Here is an 18,086-nt window from a genome sequence, read left to right as displayed (position 1 = left end):
TTTTGAGTACATTCTAAAACCCGATGCATTGGATGAACTCAATTCAATTATGTGCAGGATTTCCATCTAATAAATATATGTAGCCCCAACTCGAATAAAACACATCCATGCAAGATCTTTTAAATTAATTTAGGTGGGACTACATATATTTATTAGATGGAAATCCTGCAATTAATTGAATTGAGTTCATCCAATGCAGCAGTTTTAATCCTGCACATAATTGAATTGAGTTCATCCAATGCATCAGGTTTTAGAGTGTACTCAAAAAAAAAAAAAAACAATTCATTGGATGAACTCAATTTAATTATTTGCAGGATTTCCATCTAATAAATATATGTAGCCCCAACTCAAATAAAACACATCCATGCAAGATAATGTAATTTAGTTGGGACTACATATATTTATTAGATGGAAATCCTGCACATAATTGAATTGAGTTCATCCAAAGAGTTATTTGTGTGAGTAATACACTCAAAAAACTGACTCACTGGATTGGATTTGCTTTTGGGGGGGTAGCCCCCGAGGCTAATGGCATATATATATGTTTGATAGTGAGGCGGTAAGTAATATCTCTCGTGCATCTTGATGATTTCACTCCTCACTTTAGGAAATGTCAACTTGTCTCACAGCAAAAAGGCCCCTGAATGCAGAGTAAACATTCCAAATTAGGCTTTCGCTGGAGGGTACGGAGAGGATTGCCATTAATTCATTGGCTCCTTCTGCCTGGGGGGGTCCTCCTCACGTATGCTTGGAAAAAAGTGGGCTGAAAATACTTTGAATTGCTTGAAAGTGAAAATAAAATAAAAATCAGCAATTCTGCTCTGGATGGATTCATGACCAAACTGTACATGTTGTTTTTATACAATTTTAGATGTCATATGTAGGACTTTTTTGTTTTGTTTTGAACAACCAAATCTCATATACTACTGTCAAAGCCTGCAGCTCCATGAACGACTCCATAAGTAAGTCAGTCCACATGTTAAAATGTTCAGCTTTACAGCAGAAATAAACACGTTTTCAGCCTGAAACACAAAGGAAAAACATTAGCTTCCCCACTCATGACAAGTTGAATTCTTTTCAGCTACTCAAACAGAACTTAAAATGAGATTCATTGACATCCGCAAAGATTTCAACGAAGGATCGAATGAAAGAATCAAAACAAAACCAAAGATGGCTAGGAGATGCTAGCTAAGCGCTAGCTGCTGTCGACTTGACCGTGTTTTTCTTTCTTTGGATTTTACCTGCGATAATATGACTTAATGTGTGGATGAACACAGCAACTAAGAAGTCTCCACTCCAACATTTCAAGTAGTGAAATATTTAGAATTCTTTCATTTGTTTGTTAGCATGCTTAGCGATAGTTAGCAGGCATTGATAGCTAGGTAACATTAAGTGCACTGGCATTGCCACTGTTACTGTGGCTATATGCTGTCATAGTTTTTTATTACTCCACCAAACTCAAGTTACCAGTAAAGATTACGAATGAGCATCTTAGAGGTTTGTCTTCATCAACACAGGTTGGAGAATTTGGAGACAGAGAGATGAGATGGAGATGGTTTGGACTTGTGCTAGATGAGGGATGCGTGTACGCAGGGAGAAGGATGCTGAGGATGGAACCAGAACCTCCCCTGTGATGTCTCGTTTCCACTCACATCCTGAATAATATCCAGGTCAGACTAATTAATATTAGTCCCAAGCCAGACACGGATATCCTAAAGTCACGGCCGCCGCAGAGGCAGGCAGGGCGTAACCTGATTGAATCAATACACCCGACTGTATCCTCTCCTCGCTCCCGTCATTCTAACTCGGTCCACCGCCCTCATAAATCTATCTATGCAATCACCATGACGCGATGAGAGCGCCTTCGCTTCATCTCTCCCCGCGCTGACTGCTTAATCAAAAGAAATCGGAATGGCCCCCCGCCGCTAAAACGGAAGGCGTGTGGAAATCTTTGATTCTCCTACTGTGCTTTCTCGTCCGACACTTAATGCAACATAAAGTGGACCCCCCCCCAATCCTCTTTTGAGCTCCTCCAAGCTCCTTTAACCTCTACTCTCTCCCACTCCGCGGGCGGATAGTGGCCGGGCGGAGGCGGAGATGGATGAGGGCCAGGCGGTGAGCGGCAGAAGAGTGAGATAATGAGGCAGGCTGCTCTCTTTGCTGCCGTGCAAGGGATTACAAGAAGATTACCTATTCTGATTCTCCTCTCTTCCAATTTCTCTCTCTCTCTCTTTCTGTGGCGCTAAACTAGAGGGATGCTAAGTGCCAGTGTTTTGATCAGGGTGGGCTAGAAGATGCCGCCTCGCGTCTCTGGAGGGGAAAAGAATAGCTGACCTGTGAACGGATGGAGAGGCTGTGGCGGAGGCTGCCAGTCTGACAGATGCTTTTTGGGGTTGGGGGGGGGGTGTTGTCCTAAAAATACACATGACACTGACTAGCTTATGAGCTACATGAGAGTCGACAAGTTGGTTCTCTGAGGTTCCTACTAGTAAATAGGTCCACCTGAAAGGACATGGGGGAGGTGCAGTGGTGGGTACAGTTCTGCTAACCGCTAATTAACAAAGCTAACTTTTTCGTTAGCGAATTAGCTTTTCAGCTAACTTTGAAATCCATCAGCGGACCAAATACGTCCGATAAATTTAGTCCCACTAACTTTCAGTCCGCTAACATTTCTTTTGCTGGCATAGTGAATAAAGCTTAACGGTCAAAAACATCTGTAAAACTTAAAACTCCACATGTTAGTTCCTGTTGTGTGTTTTGCAATAATCAGATTGCTGTGAGAAGCTCAGCCCTCTCCACCCCCACCCCAGCAGAAGGGGGCAGACCAGCTGCCAGCTGCTATTGCGAAGAAAAAAGAAAAAAATGTCATTTACTTTCAACATGCATCGACTCAGACAGTGGGCAGAAGACATGAAAAGCAAAGCACCTTTCACTCAAGGTTTCATTTAAAACAAACTCATTCCGGACAGTTTATCGACGTTAATGGCAACTCCGTCATTTTTACAAAGTTAGCTGTAACTTACGCTAAATTTTTTCAGTGGTTTATCGGTTTACCATTAACTTGTCAGTTAGTGGTTAGCAAAGCTAACTTTTTGGTTAGCTGTGCCCACCAATGGAGAGGCATTCACTAAAATTCCGCTATATAACCCATGTGTAGACCCACCTGAGCCATTGATCTGATTGAAATATGTCGGTATGCTGTGTGCAGTGCCAGGAACCATTGGTACAAGTCTTTGGGTCTATTGAACACTCACCATGAATTTCTCAAGGACGCTAATTCATTCATATGCCCCCCCCCCCCCACCCCACCCCCCACCCCCTCATAACTTTACCAACTATCTTGTAAGCACAGAGGCTTGAGAGCAAATTTTGGTATTAAACCAACCCCAAGGTTCTCAGATTAAATTGATTTTCTTTTTTCATGGCAAATGAGCAGAAATGCTTGTTGTAACGTTTGACCCCAATAGAATCAAACCTCAATGTATCAACAGTTGCTGAGGCTAGGAAAAAAAAAAAAAGATTTTCTTACTGACAGACCCCAACTTTTTATTTGCCCCACTTCATACTTTTCCTGGAAAATAACCAGAAACCCATTTTTGTTGCGCTTTAACCCAGTCAACTAAACCCCAATGTATCCCAGTAACCACTGAGACTAGGGAGCATATTTTTGATCTTGGATGACTCAAAAACCCCATAATTCTTGTTTCACCCCGATCTGATGGCCCCACACTGTACCTCAAGAACAAATTTTCCTCAATGACCCCAATTTCTAGTTCATTTAATTTTTTTTCTGCAAAATGACCACAAATGCCTAATTTGATGTCTGACTAGAATGAAATCACCCTTCATCACATATTAATAATCACAGAGGACTGCGTTTTCCATCTATATTAGAAGCTCAAAGTGCTTTACAGTAATGCCTCACATTCACACACTGATGTCACACACTGGTGCTGCCATGCAAGGCGCTCACTACACACCAGGAGCAACTTGGGGATTAAGGGCCTAGCCCAAGGACCCTTAATGATGTTCTGGACAGAGTTTCTATTTGGTCTACTTTTTGTCCCAGAACTTTATCTGAAACTTTTGTTTTCACCCTAAAATATTGACCCTTCACTGTATTTCAGTAACGGGTCTTCAAAATAGTTTGAGTCAATGACGAAATGCAAAGAACACGTGGAATATCTATCAGTATGTGGTGCTGGTTAGTTGGGGAAAAGGTATTGTCTTTTGGAAAACAATTGGATGCCAAGAGAGAGACTATTCCCCGAGTGAAAAATCAGCTTGGAGGTGACGTGCGCTTGAAAAGGCATTGCTTTTCTCCACTCTTTAAATGGGGCTCTGACTGAACGTGAGCTGCAGAATGATGACATCTGATTGGAGGTAAACCTACTGGAAAGCTTGTGTTGGAAATCTGAGTGAAAACAAAGCGAGGCACCAAACATCAAGTCGACTCTCTGATTATTTTTTTTCCACTTCGTCTTCTTACTCACTGAATAACAAAAATGTCAAAGTTGGCAGATAAATGTTCAGATTGCAGGAAATTTGCAATTATTATGCCATGTCAACCCACAAAGGGTTGTTACGCACCTTTCAGGGAGCGCTCCGGAAGCTCAGAGAACAAAAGCGGAATCGAATGCGGGTTCATTTGTTTCTGGTGGCATTTGTCCATTGTGAGTTATTACAAACGGCTGGTCCTGAAGCTGCTGTTGATCAGGATTAATTGTGACTGTAGCGCTTTGTTTCCAGCCCACCGCCATTTATCTTTCCTCCAACGATTGATAACACCACCAGGAAGCATCCAAAAATCGAATTTTGACCGAGTTGTGGAGGAAAAGCGTTGAAAACACTTCATTTCACATTTATGCAATTTTTTTCTTTACCCTGGTTTTTAACCAAATTTGCATTTTGGAAGACAGTCGAAAAAAATCATAAAAATCGACTTTCTTGTATACAATCCAACAAAATTCTAACCAACAAACTGACTTCAAGCTACATTTAACTTCAGCCACACCAGCTCTTTATTTCCATCCAACATGTTTGATACAACATGAGTTTGATAAAGTCATGAAACCAAATTTTAATCACTTCATCTTCACAATATGCCCTTTTTATGAGTCCAACCAATATGGATTTTTTGAGGCTGATGCCGATAACGATATTTGAATGAAAAAAATGCTGATAATCGATAAATCAGCTAATTTGCCGATAGCCGATAAATCAACTGATATTGTTTTTTTTTAATGAATAAAATGTTCTTTTTTTTGGACCCTTAACAAAAAAGGTATGAGCTAAAAGCTGAAGCTTTGTCCTCATATTTATTAACTTTATAACAGAGAAGAATTTTCAAGTTCAAAAAAATGCAATCAAGAATTAAACCTTTGTGAAATTAGCAAATACATATCCTTAAAAAGAGTTGTGAAATAGATCTGATCTTGTGCCTCTTGTTGTTGCAACTTAGATATAGGTTCAGGATAAGGATATAGATCCTTATAAACTTACTTGTATGCTTTTGTCAGCCGATCAGTGCAGTGTGACGGCAAACTACGGGGGCCGGTGATGAACACATTTAAGCAGGGTTGTAAGCAGTTCTCAGTTGAATGGAGTCAGAGCTCCATCTACTGGACAAACAGTTCAAGGACATTTTACATTGCAGACACACATTATTTCAGTAACTGTTCTGTTTATGAGAAATTATCGGCATTCTATCGGCAAAATTTCGGCCGATAGTGAGTACTTTGAAGAGGGCTTATATCAGCCGATAATATCGGTCGGGCTCTACTTTTCATTTGGAGACTTACAAGATGATTGCATTTATTGTTTTTGAGTTAACATTTAAAAAAAAAACCTGGAAGGGATTGAGTCCTTAACGTGCCGAGGCTTTTTGCCAAAATCTTTGAATGTCACATGCGGTTGAAGTTTCATGTTAAACACTTTGAAAGTCCACCAGTTCTAAGTGTACAAAAGCAAAATTTGAAAAAAGAGAATAGTTGAACCAACTTAAATGAGTTGTTTCAATTGGTAATATCTAAATGAATTAAGTTGTTTGAACTTAAGTTTGTAAGTTGATCTAACTTACTAACTTAAATTCTTGCTCTGTGAGACACACCCACACACTCCTGAAAAGAAGGAGATGCTCGCTCTCTAAAAGGAAAAGGGGGCGTGACCAGCTTTCTATTTAAAGTAGTAGGACTGTATTTTCATTCAGGATTATTTGCCTGAACAAAAATGTTAATTATGAATAAACTGATAGAAATCAAATTTAAAATGTGTTAAAAATGACTTCAACCCACTCATACAGCTTATAAACATCAAATTAAACAAATAATTTATTTTAATACAATTTTTGTAATAGCTTTTTAAAATATGCAGCATATTGAATAGTGTTGTTAAAGAGGCATCAACAAAATTCAACAATTTGGGAACTGAATTGCCTGTTAAATCTATTTGAAACAACTTTACCTTTTTAGCAAATATGATTGCTATATAAAACTCTTTAAATCTCCCCCCCCCCCCCCAAAAAAAAAAGAAAGCAAATCCTCAAATTCAAAATTTGATATTATTTGAGTGATATTAAAGTGGGGGCATGTTGTTCACGCGCAGCGGTTGCTGAGGTAGCCAACAGATCTAGACTTTGAAAATGTAAGAAACTGGCAGATTAGCTTGTTTCAAGCTACATGTCGCATCAAGGTTGCACCTACTCCTAATTTCCATCAGGTGTAATAAGATTATTCCCAGTTTCAGCAATCCCAGACACGGCCAGAGGTGGCAGACAGGTTTGTGGTGGCGCTCACAAGCAAAACAAAGTTACTTTTTATGTTGATCTTGTGCATCAAAGTTCACCAAAATTTGCCCAGTTTGTCCTCCTTATATGATCTTTTAATTTGCATAACGACAAGGTGACATCAAGGACTGTTTTTGATTTATCGTGATAATATTCTAGTGGGGTGTCAACAGACTGCTAGCAGTCATATTTTGCTGAAACACTCTGCATTGCAGCATTTGTCATTTATCACTGGTGCAAACTGTGACAACAGGTAAAAACAGAGTGTAGGTTGGATGCTTGATTTCCAGATGGCAATAATGGGCGTTACAAATGGCCAATGGGCGACTTAAAACAAGGAGGCTTGCCCAAACCGTTTGTCGGTTTCCTTGCAAAAATGATGTTGAAGCATATACAAGACACAACAGGCAACATTTATTCTGGCATTTTGAATTTTCCAAAACCTTTACAACTGCATCCAAACACCCAGAAATCAGGCTCAGAAAACTGTGTTTCTACTCTTACATTCTAACTGAGGGACTGCCAACCAGATTTGCCTGCGCAGCACATTTGTCCTGTCAGTTTGACCCATGTGAGCTCGGCTTAAGGTGCATCACCTCAATACATCTGGTTTTTCAAACCTATTCAATGTACATTTGATTGAAGAAGGGGTAGGGATAAATAAGCTGATGCTTCACCCTACCCCTTTTCGGACATGTTGGGTACACAGTAGGAACTTTTTTGTTGTTGTCTTTACTGATCTATCTTGTAATTGTTGTTGTATCAAATGTTCGAAATAAACAGTTTTCATTCATTCATTCATTCATTCATTCATTCATTCATTGGTGAAAAGGCCGATATAAATACATGCTTTAATCTTTGTCTGATTTTTGCCTTATGATGTCACAGTCGTCTCAAAGCGCTGATCAAGCAGAATTCTGGAGCAAACGTTGGTCTCCTTTGACTAAAAGCAGCGTGTGAAACTTCTGTATGCATTTCTGTATGCTTTTATTTTTACATTTGTTCTTTTCACTTTATGATGTCACAAACAACCAGAATTTCAAAGCAAGCTGCTATGTTTCCTTTGACTAGGAGCTACGTAGGAGCAATGCTCATTTGCTTTGATCTGTTCCTCTCATGTTATGACATCACAACAACCTAAAAGGCTTGACAAGGAAGAATTCTGTCGCAAATTTTGAAATCTAACCATTTAGAAGCAACAGCCTGATTACCTTTGTTCTGTTCTTCTCGCTTTATGATGTCACAACTGTCTAAAAACACTGAAAAACATAATTCTGAAGCAAATGTAAAGGTCTCGTTTGATGATGAGCCATTAAGAAGGTCCGTGTTTATTTGTTTTCATCTGTGATTCTCATTTTATGACATTACAAATGTCTCAAAAGGCAGAAAAGAAACGGAATTCCAAAACAGCATTCAGTGTTTCCTTTGATGAGGAGTCAGTTATGATTAGGGTTAGAAGCAACAGCCTGAATTCCTTTGATCTGTTCTTCTCGCTTTATGATGTCACAACTGTCTAAAAACACTGAAAAGCAGAATTCTGAAGCAAATGTAAAGGTCTTGTTTGATGATGAGCCATAAAGAAGGTCCATGTTTATTTGCTTTCATCTGTGATTCTCATTTTATGACATCACAAATGTCTCAAAAGGCAGAAAAAACAGAAATCCAAAGCAGTCTTCAGTGTTTCATTTGATGAGGAGTCAGGGTTAGAAGCAACGGGCTAATTTGCTTTGATCTATTGTTGCTTTATGACATCACAGATGCCTAAAGGGGCTGGAAAAGCACAATTCTGAAGCAAACTTTGAAGTCTCCTTTGACTGGGGACCATTTAGAGGAAACAGGATCATGTGCTTTTATCTCTTCTTCTCACTTTCTGACATCACAAATACCTATAAGGGCTGAAAAAGCAGGAAATGGACTGCATTTCTGTTAAAACTTTTCCATCTGAATCAGAAGCACATGGTGCTTTACAATGATGCCTCTCATTCACACACACTGATGTCAGGGTGTTGCCATGCAAGGCACTCAACTGCACACCAGCAGCAACAGGGGATCAAGAACTTTGCCCAAGGGTCCTTCATGGTATTCTAGTCTGGTGGGGGTTTGAACCGAGGATCCTTTAGTATCAAGCCTATCTCTTTAACCACAAAACCATCACCTCCCCAGTGTTACAAAACAAACTTATATGTCTCCTTTGACGAGGTGCAATTTCAAAGTGACATTTGCTTTGATGTTCTTCTCATTTTATGACATCACAAATGTCTCAAAAGACTGAAAAAGCAGAATTACAAAGTAAACTTTCTCTCTTTTTCACGCAACAGCCTGATTCGCCCCCATCTGTTCCTCTTCTATGATGTCACAAATACCTAAAAGGGCTGGAAAAACCACAACGCTGAAGCAAACGTGGAGGTCTCCTTTGACGAGGAGCCACTAAAAGGCAACAGCCTGGTTTGCTTTGATCTGTTCTTCTGAGTTTATGACATCACAGATTCCTATATAAGGCCTGAGAAAGCAGAATGTGTGCTTTGAGGAGGTGCAATTGTGAAGCATTGGTCATGTCTAAAAACACTTGGGGGGGGGGGGGGGGGGGGGCAAAGCAAAATTCAGAACCAAACATTGATTTCTCTTTGAAGAGGAACCATTTAGAAGCAGAATGTGGAACTTCTGAGCCTCGATTCACAGAAAACACACTGCTTGCCAGGAATTTATTGGGGGGGAAAACTACAAATTGAACAGTTTGAACACTGGACACCTGCTGTGCGCACGTATCCTGACGCTGCTTTAAAGTCAACAGCCCCCCCCAAACCACCCCCACCCCACCCCCGACGGAGGAAAGGATTTGTTGTGGATTTTTTTTTTTTTTTTCCTCTCCGTGCGAGATTTTGCTTGGGAGAGACCGTTACGCACCCCAGCGGGCGTTTTGGTGGCGCAGGTGTCGCAGCGTGCCGAGCGCATTTTTTTTTTTTTTCCGCCAAAGCGCGCTGGCATCTCTCAAAAGAAAATAAAGATGTCGATTCTGTCACATCCTGCGCATCTGAGCGCAAATATCCTGCCGCGTAAAAGCGCATCCCCCCGGGTGGCCTCGATTTTACTTCAAGTAAGCGCGTGTTATTCTAAAAAAAAAATAAATAAATAAATAAAATAAAATAAAATAAAAAAAAACAAGGCTCTGTCTGGAGAGATGATGGAGCGCAAGTGTCGGCGCACGCCGCGCGCAAACGCTGAGCCAAACCGGATTGAAAATACCAATCTGGGCACAGACAGCTGAGTTTCTCGTTGAATTCCCACACTCCCGTAGCTGCTGTCACGCGTGGAAAGAGAGACAGAGAGAGCAAAGACAATCGCTTATCCGCAGGAAACAAACAGCAGAGCAGAAATTCTCCTCCAGAAACACTGAGCCATTACGCACCGCGTCCACAGCCACAACGCGCATTCCGTCCTGCACCTCGCGTCATTTGGAGACAGTGACAGATGGAAGGAAGGAGGGAGGGAGAAAAAAAAGCGCATCAAAGCGAAGAAAAGTCCTTACTTGTGTCTGACAGCAATCCCCCGATAGTATCCTCCAGATTTGAGGCGTAAAATATTCCTGCTTTTCTTTGTTATCCAAAGCGGATGCGGTTTTCCATTCGCCCCTCTCTCCTTCAAGACAGATGTGGACGGTCCTGGCCGAGTCGCTCGACCTGCATCACAGCTGTCAAGCCACACAGAAAGGTAGAAATCAGACTTCGGCCTGTCCTTTCAAAGTAAAAGCATGTGTTGTGACGAAGCACTCAGCGCGCTTTTATTCCGAAAGCGCCTCCCGTGCGCTCCCGCGCGCTTCTGCGCTCTTTGACGCATCTCCACCTGCATCCTTTTGGAAAGAAGAGACGGCAGCGAGCGCGCAGAGCAGGCCGCCCACAGAGACACGCCCCGCTCCGGCTGGACACGGCACTTCACCCACTGAGGCTTCGTCCAAAATGCGCACTGATGTAAAAAATATATATATACGTATAATAATAATAATCCATTTAAATATGGTGCTAAATAATATCGCAAGATTAAGAAAACTCCGCCAGAGTTATACATTCTTAGGAATCTTTTTTTTTTTTTTTTAGAGAGAAAAAAATGAAACTGAACTATCTTCTGTAAATTTAGCCAAATTCCCATATTCCCACACAGGGCTGACAATTTGACTTTGACCTCTGACCTTGATCATGCCCGATCCGAACCAAAGCACGAGCACTTCTTCTTATCTGTAAGTCCAACATACCCGCCAAATTTGATCATAATTGGATCAGGCATTCTTAAGATATCTGCAAACAAACATCTGAAACCGCTAAAAATAAAACTATTCAGACTGTAAAGAGCACAATGAATGTATTCTGATCTGCATACAACCAGTGGGACTTAGAGCTGATATAGGTTTACTTCTTTATATCTGTAATTCTGCACATCTGCATCGCTTCTGGACGGTGGTTGGAAGAGAATTATCACGTGGGCTTTTTCTACGCTGCGCTTTCTGGCAGTGTGCGTAATGCTGCCTCCTCCATTCCAAATAGTGTTACATCAGCTCTGCTTTACTCCATATATATTCAATTAGAATTGATCAAGTTGATTTAACACTATGATGGTTTACACTACACTGACCATATGCGCTCAGTGTAGAGTTAATTTAACTCTCCGCAATTAATGTCCTCATGGCAAATTATTATTTATTGTTTTCATGGGGCTTTCAATGTCAGAACAGTCATTTCAACATATTCAAAATATATTTAAAATATTGAAAAGGTTCACAAAAACTATTTCACAATTAAATGGCAAGAACGCAAATTTAAAAAAAAATCAACATAACTTAATGTAGGTCCATAATAAAACTTAAAATGTAAAATCAGTAAAAAAATTACTAGTTATTAATTACAACACACACAAAAGAGATGAATTTTACTTTCATAATTCACAGTTTTTAACCTTTTGTCTGAATGAGTGGTTGTGTGATAATTGGAATGCCTATACCACTTTATGCCACTTGGAGTCAGTGTTTCAAAGTTGATTGGACATATTCTACATTTCGTGCTTATATTTGTATGGAGTTAATGTGCACCAAAGTTGAGGGAGGTTCATTGAGGAGAGGTCTGTCAACTGGCACCAGGAAGGTTGTAGGTTTAAAACCCAGTCTGGGATTTATCGTATTGGACTTGATGTAGGCTTTCTGTAATGTTCGTGAGCCGTCTTGGTGCGTGTGTCGCTCTAATATCCCACATTATCTTTGCTGTGATACTTTCATTGAGTGCACCTTCCAGCCTGTCAGATTAAAACTAAGCGATTTGAAACAATTTGCTCACATCATGTGGGTATGGCTTTGGTTTTTTTTTGGGTACCAACCAAAGGTAACCCATAAATGTTTCAAGCTAATGGAAGACTTGTAGCCCCAAACCCCAAAAATGATCATGACCAACTTCAGTGTGTACAAGGATAAAAAATGAAAGTGGCTCCAATTTTGTAAAAAAGTGCAAATTATTGCAATAAGCTAATCTGCTAAAGGAAAAAAAATAGCTCTGCTAATTAGCTGTTAGCTATCTTGTGGCCACCACTGATTGTTGGTCAAAATTGGCGGTGGCATCATGGACTGTGCTGTAGAATTGTTTTCAGTGAACAGGTGAGGTTAGCCATCCGTTCCGGGTTATCGCCAAGACCAGACCATCACCATCGCTCCCGCCAACACGGCATGTCAAGGCAACAAGTGTGGCCGTTTGATCTTGGTTGAAAAACAGCCCATTTAAGTCAAGGAAGCCATTTGAAACCACATTTCTGTCCAGCTCTCGCCCTCACTTTCTCTTCGTTCCTTCTCCAGATAGCTCCGGACACTCGGCTGACAGAGTTCCTTGTTAGGAACCTTCCATTTCCTGGCTGTAATCTGCCGCTTCATCTCGTCTCAGTGGGAGTGTGACTGGGTCCGCTCACCGCGTTCCCCATCACGTTGGAAAATTGTCAAGGCCAAAGTCTTCATCGCCGACAGTTCAGCTCGTTTACAGGATATACCGCCGGGGTAGAGGAGCTATTTACGGGAACCACACAGCTTTAAGTGGCCCACAAGCAGCTCACCAATTACTCCATTATGATAGAAACAAACAAGCTCACCACTAAAAAAAAATCAAGAAGATAAAAAGGCGATTTGATGCCTTCGTGGGTGATCAATTAGAAACCACCAGGACCCACTGAGCAAATGTACCCTATTGACACATGGGTCAATGACGTGTGTTTGGAGGACATTTGGAGACTGTCCCATCCATCTGCCCGTCAGCGTGTTCCGCCTTGAAGGTCCGACCACATCAGAAGAGAGCGGCATGCTGACGGAGAAATCGCAGGACTCGTCAATGAACCTGGAGGGGGGGGGGGGGGGAGTGCATCAATCACCAGCTTATTGACCAGCGTGGTGCGAGAAAAGCCTGTCAAACCAATATTGGGACCTTTCAAAATTAATTTGTTAGGCCACAATATCGGATTAGAAAAAAGCATTCGGTGAAGAGCAGACAGGTCGTTGTCTTTGCAGAAAGTCGAGTCATTTTGCTTCTACTGTTCCTGAAAACATGCGGCGTTACATTTGCAAAGTGGGTATTTTTGCACCTGTTTGCATTTCTTTGTTTTTCAAAGATTGCTCAAGTTCATTGTTATGAGATTTTTTTTTTTTCTTTAATAGTCACTGGAAATATCAATATAGGCTTTTGTACACATTTCTGTTTGCTTAAGACAGATGAGTTCATTTTAACAGTAATGTCTCAACTCTCTGAACACATACCTCCACCAAAGACCAGCACTCTTTTATTAAGGCCTCAGTTGATATTTGTCTTTTTCCTGTTTCTTTTTAAAGTGACAGTACTGTCCTTTGCATAGCTTCTTTAACACTGTCACATCCTAATTGCTGAATGTGTTGTGAAAGTGTAGTGAACGGACCCACAACAGGAGGCGCAAATGAACGGTCAATAGATGAGCCAAAAAGTAACAATTTAATGTTGTGAAGGTGCACAACGAATATACAGACAATCTCAGTATCTGATAAGTCAATCCACAAAGGTGACGTGTGGGCAGGCTCGAGGATAGAAGACGTCTGTCCTGAGAAGAGCCGGAACCACCCGATTTCCGCCGCCACCGAACCTGGTGAATACTGGAGCCGCCAAGTCCCGAATTCCCAGGTGATCACCGTCCCCAACTGTCGGATCTGGTACTGCTGGCGAAGAGCAAAGACAGTCAAGAGTGGGTGTGTGTACACCCCATAACAACAACGGTGGGAATGCCACCTCCACCTCTAACACACACTCGTGCAGCGTCTGTGTAACCACTTATCTGACGTAGGACGAAACAGTCGCGACCCACGCCGGTCCTCTGGTTGACAGCTGCAACACAATAGCACTTGGAATCAATCAATATAGGCAGAGAAAGTTACCTCCATAGAAGTACGATATCTCGGCGATGAGGTGGAGATGACGTCTGGATTTTATGGAGTGAGATGATGAAGAATGAGTGACAGCTGTCAGGAAATAATGAGTGACAGCTGTCACTCCCAGCTGTGTCCGTGGCGGCAGCGCCCTCTCGTGCCTGAAGCCCGCACTTCAGACAGGGCGCCCTCCGGTGGTGGGCCAGCAGTACCTCCTCTTCTGGCGGCCCACACAACAGGACCCCCCCCTCAACGGGCGCCTCCTGGCGCCCGACCAGGCTCATCGGGGTGTCGACGGAGGATTTTGAGGATTCTGTACGGTCCAATATACCTGTCCTTGAGTTTCGGGGAGTCCACCTGGAGGGGGATGTCCTTCGTGGATAGCCACACCTCCTGCCCGGGCCGGTAAGCAGGGGCCGGGGATCGCCGGTGGTCCGCATGGGTCTTCGCCCTCGTCCGGGCCTTCAACAAGGCAGAATGGGCGGAGCGCCACACCCGACGGCACTTCCACAGGTGGGCCTGGACTGAGGGCACACCGACCTCTCCCTCCACCACGGGAAACAATGGGGGCTGATACCCCAAACACACCTCAAACGGGGAGAGGCCGGTGGCAGAGGACACATGGCTGTTATGCGCATACTCGATCCAGGCCAGATGTTCACTCCAGGCCGTCGGGTGTGCGGACGTCACACAGCGCAGGGCTTGCTCCAATTCCTGATTGGCCCGTTCTGCCTGTCCATTGGTCTGCGGGTGATACCCGGACGAGAGGCTCACAGTGGCCCCCACTTCCCGGCAGAAGCTCCTCCAGACGTGTGAGGAGAACTGGGGACCACGATCAGAGACGATATCGGTAGGTATCCCATGCAGACGGACGACGTGGTGGACCAGGAGGTTTGCTGTCTCCTGGGCTGTTGGGAGCTTCGGGAGGGCCACGAAGTGGGCCGCCTTGGAGAATCGGTCCACTATCGTGAAGATGGTGGTCTTGCCCTGGGACGGCGGGAAGCCCGTGACGAAATCCAGGCCGATATGGGACCAGGGGCGATGAGGCACAGGAAGCGGCTGGAGAAGTCCTTGGGACCTTTTGTGGTCTGCCTTGCCCCTGGCACAGGTGGTGCAGGCCTGGATGTACTCCCGGACGTCGGCCTCCATAGACGCCCACCAGAAGCGCTGCCGGACAACTGCCACAGTCCTTCGCACCCCTGGATGACAGGAGAGCTTGGAACCGTGACAGAAGTCCAAGACTGCAGCTCTGGCCTCTGGTGGGACGTACAGATGGTTCTTCGGACCAGTTCCGGGGTCTGGGCTCCGTGCCAGGGCCTCCCGGACGATCTTCTCCACGTCCCAGGTGAGGGTGGCCACGATAGTGGACTCAGGCAGGATGGGCTCCGGTGGATCCGACAGTGTAGTTTTGACCTCCTCTTCGTGTACCCGGGACAAGGCATCTGACCTCTGGTTCTTGGTCCCGGGGCGATAGGTGATCCGGAAGTCAAAATGCCCGAAGAACAGTGACCAGCGGGCTTGCCTAGGGTTCAGCCGCTTGGCGGTCCTGATATACTCCAGGTTCTGATGGTCAGTGAAAACCGTGAACGGCACAGACGCTCCCTCCAACAGGTGTCTCCACTCCTCAAGAGCCTCTTTCACCGCAAGGAGTTCTCGATTGCTGACGTCATAGTTCCGTTCAGCCGGGGTCAACCTGCGAGAAAAGTAGGCACACGGGTGAAGAACCTTATCGGTCTCTCCGCTCTGGGATAGCACGGCTCCTATCCCTGAGTCAGAGGCGTCCACTTCAACCACGAACTGGCGGCTAGGGTCGGGCTGCACCAAAACTGGCGCAGTAGAGAACCGTCATTTCAACTCCTTGAACGCGGCTTCGCACCGATCCGACCAGGTGAAGGGGACTTTTGGAGAGGTCAGGGCTGTCAGGGGGCTAACTACCTGACTGTAGCCCTTAATGAACCTCCTATAGAAATTAGCGAAGCCGAGGAACTGTTGCAGCTTCCTACGGCTTGTTGGTTGGGGCCAATCTCTCACTGCCGCAACCTTGGCCGGATCAGGGGCGACGGAGTTAGAGGAGATGATAAACCCCAGGAAGGACAAAGACGTGCGGTGAAACTCGCACTTCTTGCCCTTCACAAACAGTCGGTTCTCTAACAACCGCTGCAGGACCTGACGTACATGCTGGACATGGGTCTCAGGATCCGGAGAAAAGATGAGAATATCGTCCAGATATACAAAGACGAATCGGTGCAGGAAGTCCCGCAAGACGTTGTTAACCAAGGCTTGGAACGTCGCGGGGGTGTTGGTGAGGCCGAACGGCATGACCAGGTACTCAAAGTGACCTAACGGGGTGTTAAATGCCGTCTTCCATTCGTCTCCCTTCCGGATCCGAACCAGGTGATACGCATTTCTAAGATCCAGCTTAGTAAAGATTTTGGCTCCATGCAGGGGGGTGAACACGGAATCCAACAATGGCAACGGGTATCGGTTGCGAACCGTAATCTCATTCAGCCCCCTGTAATCAATGCATGGACGGAGTCCGCCATCTTTCTTGCCCACAAAAAAGAAACCTGCACCCATCGGGGAGGTGGAGTTCCTGATCAGCCCGGCAGGTAATGAGTCCCGGATGTAGGTCTCCATTGATTCGCGCTCAGGTCGTGAGAGGTTGTACAGCCTGCTGGACGGGAACTCAGCGCCTGGAACCAAATCAATGGCACAATCGTACGGACGGTGCGGGGGAAGGGTGAGTGCCAGATCCTTGCTGAAGACGTCAGCAAGATCGTGGTACTCAACCGGCACTTCCGTCAGATTGGGAGGGACTTTGACCTCCTCCTTAGCATGTAAACCGGGAGGAACCGAGGATCCTAAACACACCCGACGGCAGGTTTCGCTCCACTGAACCACCACCCCACACGGCCAATCAATCCGGGGATTGTGCTTCAACATCCATGGGAAGCCCAAAATCACGCGGGAGGTAGAAGGAGTTACAAAAAACTCAATCTCCTCCCGATGGTTTCCAGACACCACCAGAGTTACTGGTTGTGTCTTGTGTGTGATTAAAGGGAGGAGAGTGCCATCTAGTGCCCGCACCTGCAATGGTGAAGGAAGCGCCACCAGAGGGAGCCCTACCTCCCTTGCCCATCTGCTGTCTAGCAAATTCCCTTCTGACCCCGTGTCCACCAGTGCTGGGGCTTGAAGGGTTAAATCCCCGCTCAGGATTGTAACTGGGAGTCGTGTGGCAATCTGTGTGTGTCCCACGTGAATGTTATGACCCCCCCTTAGCCCAGTCTCTAAGGGCGGTTGTTGTCGTTGTGGCCGTTTGGGGCAGTTTTTCTGTATGTGCTCCTTTGAGCTGCAGAGAAAACACTCCCCGCGGACCAGCCTCCTCATTTTGGCCCTGTGCGTTTCCCTAACAACGTCAGCAGGGGGAGCTGTTGCCCCACGGAGTGCTGCGGCTGTGGAGCGTGGGGAGGGCGGCCCCTTTTCGAACCCGGAAGGGAGAGGGACGGCGCGTATCCGGCCACGTCCTTCGCTTATAACGAGATCGATAAGCCCATCTAAATCCCGCGGTTCTTCCTTAGCTACCAGATGCTCCTTCAGGACCAATGACAGTCCGTTTATGAAGGCGGCGCGGAGCGCAACGTTATTCCAGCCGGACCTCGCAGCCGCGATGCGGAAGTCGACTGCATATTCGGCTGCGCACCAGCGCCCCTGTCACATTGACAGCAGCACTGTTGAAGCGGTCTCTCCTCTGTTAGGGTGATCAAACACTGTTCTGAACTCCCCCACGAACCCAGTGTATGCTGATAACAACCGTGAGTTCTGTTCCCAGAGCGCCGTAGCCCAGGCGCGTGCCTTACCCCGAAGCAAGTTAATAACATAAGCCACCTTGCTAGC

Source organism: Thalassophryne amazonica, chromosome 23 (genome assembly GCF_902500255.1).
Source record: "Thalassophryne amazonica chromosome 23, fThaAma1.1, whole genome shotgun sequence".
Taxonomy (NCBI): Eukaryota; Metazoa; Chordata; class Actinopteri; order Batrachoidiformes; family Batrachoididae; genus Thalassophryne; species Thalassophryne amazonica.
This window is presented reverse-complemented; position numbering follows the sequence as displayed.